Source organism: Myotis davidii, unplaced genomic scaffold (genome assembly GCF_000327345.1).
Source record: "Myotis davidii unplaced genomic scaffold, ASM32734v1 scaffold698, whole genome shotgun sequence".
Lineage (NCBI taxonomy): Eukaryota > Metazoa > Chordata > Mammalia > Chiroptera > Vespertilionidae > Myotis > Myotis davidii.
This window is the reverse complement of record NW_006290032.1, coordinates 2,929,799-2,935,686: the sequence shown is the minus strand read 5'-3', so window position 1 is coordinate 2,935,686 and position 5,888 is coordinate 2,929,799. Positions and strand designations below refer to the sequence as shown.

The 5,888-nt window shown below is 45.7% G+C and overlaps 1 long non-coding RNA gene across 1 annotated transcript in view; it reads right to left on the bottom strand.

Annotated features, from left to right (window-relative positions):
* The window catches only part of LOC107182950, a 9,848-nt gene extending 6,302 nt beyond the window's left edge, over positions 1–3,546 (bottom strand). The window contains exon 1 of the long non-coding RNA XR_001513706.1: positions 3,312–3,546. This is a non-coding gene — a long non-coding RNA (uncharacterized LOC107182950). The remainder of the gene's footprint in view (positions 1–3,311) is intronic.
* Between the last annotated feature and the right edge of the window lie 2,342 nt (positions 3,547–5,888).

Genomic DNA, 5,888 nt, shown 5'->3' with positions numbered 1-5,888 from the left:
GATTGGCCCTGCTCTGTGCATGACAGGCGGTGGCACTGCAACCTCCCCATCGACCCTGCCTTGAGTGTAACAGGGGGCGGCACCTCAACTCCCCAATCAGACACGCTCTGAGCCCGACCAGGGGCTGCACCTAGGGATTGGGCCTGCCCTCTGCCACCCGGGAACAGGCCTAAGCCAGCAGGTCGTTATCTCCTGAGTGGTCCCAGACTGTGAGAGGGCACAGGCCGGGCCGAGGGACCCCCCCTTCCCCCCGAGTGCACAAATTTTTGTGCACCAGGCCTCTAGTATAATTATAAAATCATTTAACACATAAAATCTCTTTCACTAATTTAGCAGCAACCATGGCCTTTAAATTTTCACACAGACTGCGTTGGTAGTTTCCATTTCTAAACTGTACATATTTGTTCTAAGTTTCAATTATATTTTAAAATACACTGTGCTGTCTAATCCAACTGACTACAGAGCCCATTCTCCACATATCACCCCCCTCCCCACCCCCCCCCCCCCCCCCCCCCCCGCCACACACACACACCTATTGCATTAACTAGTCTATGGGCATTAAGCATGAGAAAGAGTAGCACATATCTTGCAAATTATACCTTTTAGTACCTAACCGTGGTTGAGCTACAAAAGACTTCTGAGTGGCTAAACATACTATTTTAATAGAAATATAATAAATTATCAAAATAAAGGTCACAATAAAACATGGGGATGCTTTCTGATAAGAAGCAGCCCATGCTTTTCATTACAAGAACTATGGATAGTAACCTTCTCAATAATATTTAGTACTTTTTTTACTAAAGATAACATTTAATATCCTATGTCTGCAACTGGATCTTTAAAATTATGAATTAAGCCAGTGAGGAGATTTATTTGTTGACTTTATTAAGCCACTGCTTATGAATAAAATGTCATGATTCAAGTTTGTTGTGCTTCCTTTATAAACACATGGGGCAACAAGCCCAGAATCCTTAGGAGAAAAGTGGGCGGGGACGTGAGTCTTCAGGGGATTCACATTATGCAATTCAGCTCTTAAGTCCATGAGAAACTATAAACATTCATGAGATCTACAAAATAAACCTTAAGTCATCAAATAGAAAATTTCTGACTAGAATTCTTCCCCTCACATCAAATGAGAAAAAAAAAACACAAAAACTTCAAGACTTAGGACAGCATTCTTTTTTTAAAAATAAGCAAATTCCCCAATCTTACATAATTAAATGCCTATGTGCACAAGAATTGTTTTCCAAAATTTAGTAGATGAATGTCTTAATAAAATTATCATAAAGTATCTATTTTATCAGATTTGAAATAAACTACTCTATTTCAAGACGTTGGCCTCAAGAATAAAATAACACCTGACAATTTGAAGAAAAATTCTCCTAAGTCTATATAAGAATAATGACTTACGTACTTAAAATGCTTTCCATGTAAAACAAATTAATATTAAAATTAAATGTAAATATAAACATGTTTTGGGGGCATGGATGTGTGTGCATGTGTGCACATATGTCTGAAAGGATGGCAGTTCTGTAATATATTATGATTCAACAATTCACTCTGACGTAGCCCACATATACGAATACCCTGGAAACCACGAGATTCATTTCCCTTCATTTTGCTTTGAACTAAAGCACACAAGCAGGGACTGAACGTTTAAAGGTTTCATTTCATATGGAAATAGTGCCATCATCTGGCCTTTGGAACTTCTTATGTATTAAAATGAAATTTATTATGGATTAGAGGCCCCAAGCACAAATTCGTGCACAGGTGGGGTCCCTCGGCCTGGCTGGTGATCAGGGCCAATCAGGGCCATCTTGCCCAGTCTTGATCAGGGCCAATGGGGGCTGGCTGGCTGGGGAGGGACCACAGAGGGCTCCAGGGTGTGTCCAGCCCATCTCGCCTAGTCCAGATAGCTAACCTACCAGTTGAAGCATCTGCCCCCTGGTGGTCAGTGTGCGTCACAGCGACTGGTCAAGCAGTTGACCTAATGGTTGAAGTATAGATCGGACACTTAGCATATTAGGCTTTTATATAGAGAGATTGTAGTTCCCTTGATAAGTTATGTGTACAGGTTATTGAGGAAAAAATCCTTAGTCTAAAATCAGTTAATTGTTAAAAGTAACCTTGAAAAATTAAGAGCATTTCCCAGCATGTCTTCAGATAGATATCATTTAAAAAAGAGACTCAGCCAGGAACCCTGGATTCTGCTACTAAATCTAAGCAGATACTGAATCTCAGACTAAGTATATAGCCACTCTGGACTTCAGTTTCCTCCTCTATAAGCTTGTTTAACTAGGTCATTAAGTTGCTTTCAGTCTAGAATTACATTGTTCTAACTTCCGGTTTTAGCATCTTAATATGGAATATAGGCTTGTCTATGGCATACTTTCCCATAGTTACCGCTTTCATTATTACAGGTCTGTTTGGTTATGCACTACACTTGAATTTTCCTCAAAAATAAATCTTGCCCTGGCTGGTTTGGCTCAGTAGATGGAGCATAAGCCCATGGACTGAAGGTCCTGGGTTCTATTCCGGTCAAGGGCACATACCTTGGTTGTGAGTTCCCCAGCCCTGGTTGGGGTATGTGTAGGAGGCAACCAATCAATGTGTCTCTCTCACATCAATGTTTCTCTCTATCTCTCTCTCTTCCACTCTCTCTAAAAATCACTGGAAAATTTGCTTGATTGAGGATTAACAACAAAAAATTTTAAAAACTAAATTTTAATTTATACTTCTCCCTGTCTAAATAGTGTTCCCCTAAACAATATATGTTAGAAAGAATGGATAGAATCCTATATAATAAAAGGCTAATGTGCAAATTGTCCCCTCGGGAGTTTGACCAACTGGGTGTTTGACTGCTCGCTATGATGTGACCATCAGGGGGCTGCATGGAGCAAAGAAAGGCCCCAGCCAATCAGCCGATTGGCCCTGATCTCCAGCCAGGCCTAAGCACCCTACCTGTGCATGAATTTCGTGAACCGGGCCTCTAGTTATGCATAAAAGTAAGTCAAAGAACTGAAAACAATTTTAAAAAAACACACCACACATTTTTGTGTAAAGGTTAATTGTGCACACTGTAGATAAGATGGGGCCAATATCAAAACAAGCACCCAAAAGTTAATGGGAAGGAGCTCCCTCCAAAGGTTCTAAAATCTAGCGTTACTGCATAAGAAACAGGACAGGCTCAGCCTGGGCAGCTTCCCTCAGATCCCACAGCCTTGGCCAATGATGCACTGTAGTGCAGACCTGCCACCTTGGACTTCTCTGCCCTGCGCTTCATCCTTCCCCCATAGCAGTCATCAACTCACCTCTCGTTTCAGTTTCGGGGTCTTGCTCTGATGTACCTCCTTACCCAAACTCCGGCATCCATCTAGTCCAGGCTCTCGGCCTCCTAGGCCTGGTTTCCTAAAATATTCGTCAGTCTTCTCCTCATAGTGCGAGTGAAGGACTTGCCTCAGACTCCTCTGGGATGCTGGTGAGAACGTCTTCCCCGAGTGCCCATGAAGGAGACCGGCACTGTCGAACAGAAATGCAACATGCGCCACATACGTAATTGTAAGTGTTCTGGTAGTCAGCTTAAAAACAGAGCAGAAGCAAGCGAAATTATTTTAACAATATATTTCTATTTACTACAATGTATGGGAAATGTAATCTCAATAAGTAAGCATTTAAAAGACACATCTGTGGTGCTTTATTTTTTATACGAAGTCTTCAAAACCTGGTGTTTTATGCGGGTAGCGTATCTCAATGCAGACCAGCACATTCCAGTGCCTCAGGGGCCCCTGTGACCAGTGCCTACCATCCTGGCTGCACCAGACTGGGAGAAAGGGGAACAGAAGCCAAGAAACTATATACTTATCAAAACACCCATCTAGACTGTTCTATACACAATTCATTCTGCAACTGCTACTGAACTTACATTTGGATAAAAAAAAAAAAACACCACTTTATGTCAATCCTCAGAACCTAGAAGTCCTGGGTACCCCCAGTTCGATCAACTCAGATGGGTGTTCAAGTCTCCCTAAAAGTGGCCTCACTTACCCATCCAGCCTGCTGGCCAACTGGGAAATGTCTGGGGTTCCTCCATGAAGCTTTCCTAGGCAAACATTCAAATGCTCATTCGTTCAACAAGTATTTGTGGGGCACCCACTACGTGTCATCATGGACCCTCCACCGAAACAGGGACCATATGACGCAAGTCATCGCGTGATTTGATTGTAACAATGCAACTGTGAGCATGACAGCAATGCTCTGACATAGCACCGTGAGATGCTTTGAGAACAAGGAAGAAGAGCAGGACCTTAGAGTCTGAAGGGGTCAAAGAAAAATTCTTTCATGCACTAACATTTAAGCTAAAAAAAAAAAAAAAGAGTATAAATGAAGTAGGAATTGGAGCAGATAAAAAGAAATTTCTAGGCAGAGGGCGGCACGTTATGAAAAGCGGTGAGGTGGAAGTAAGGACAGAAGCATGCAGGGAGCAGAGTGTCTGTAAGGAGGCTGCCTGGGGAGGTGGGAGACAGGCCCAAGTCTGTGAGCCCTCCATTTTTTCTTTTTGTTTAGGTGTGGACATTTATACACTCCTCAAAAAGTGCATGTCTTCCAAACCTTATTTATCTCTTTCATCGTCTCATAAAGCAAGACATACTTAAAACCCACTCCCTCTCTATGTAAAAAGCACAGGTATTTTGCTAGGACTTTAAATTCTGGAATCTGCAAGCTGCACTAAGAATTATTTGCATCTTCAGATCATTCACAAACTATCCTATATAACAGCGGTTCTCAACCTTGGCTGCACATTAGAATAATAAAAGCCTAATATGCTAAGTGTCTGACCTTGGTTCCACTCATCTGCCTGTTGCTATGACACATACTGACCACCAGGGAGCAGACACTCTGACACTTGCTGCTGAGGTCCCACCCGTCAGGACTGGGTGAGATGGGCTGGACATGCCCTGGAGCCCTCCCATGGTCCTGATCATGCACTCCAATCGTGCACCCGTGCCTGGCCTGCGGCCTCTGGCAATCCAGGACCCCTCAGGGGATGTGGGAAAGCTGGTTTTGGTCCCTACAGGCCAGGCCGAGGGATCTCACTGGTGCATGAATCCGTGCACGGAGTTACTATGAAACTCAGGAAGTCTCCTGGAAGTGCTGAGACTGGAGGATGTAAGAAACATTTTACTGGGTCCGTGAGCCTATCACCCCTTATGCTATTTTACTCTGGAACTGATCAAAGTCTGGCACCTACCATCTTTCAGACAGAATTCTAAGATGGCCCCAAACGGGTGGCATCTGGACTCAGAGAGCAGGTCCCTGGTAACCCTCCCCTTGAGCCTCCAGAGCCTGTGCGCACCAGGGCGCCCTCCAGGACCAGGGTCAGCAAGAGGAGACCTGACCGGCTGACCTCACCAGGTGAGCTGGGGACTCCCAGATGACAAGGCCTGCAGAAGGGCTGCGACCTGGCCAAGGTGCCAGATGACCTCCGGCCAACAGCAAGGGCCACCGTGCAAGAACCACAGCTCGAATTCTGCCACCCACGGAGGGGGCGGGGGGGGCGGGGGGGCTCGGATGAGACCCCAGGTCGAACCTGCAGGAGACCCCTGGCCTGCAGGACGCCTCCCCATCTGCAGCTCCCGGGATTCAGCAGCACAGCTCAGACCCCTTTGCAAACAGCGCGCGCAGCGGCTTCCAGGGTAGACCTGTTTCACAGTGAGCTGTGCGCGCGGAGTCCCTGACCCTGGTCTCACCCCCGGAAAGTTCCTCTGAGGCCGCCTGGCCTCCAGCGGGGAGGAGGGGGGGTGAGGGTGGCGGCCTCTCCGCGAGGCTGGGGTCCCCCTGCCCGGCCGCTTCTCTACCCCGGGAAAGCGGCCCGCGGTCAGCAGCCCGAG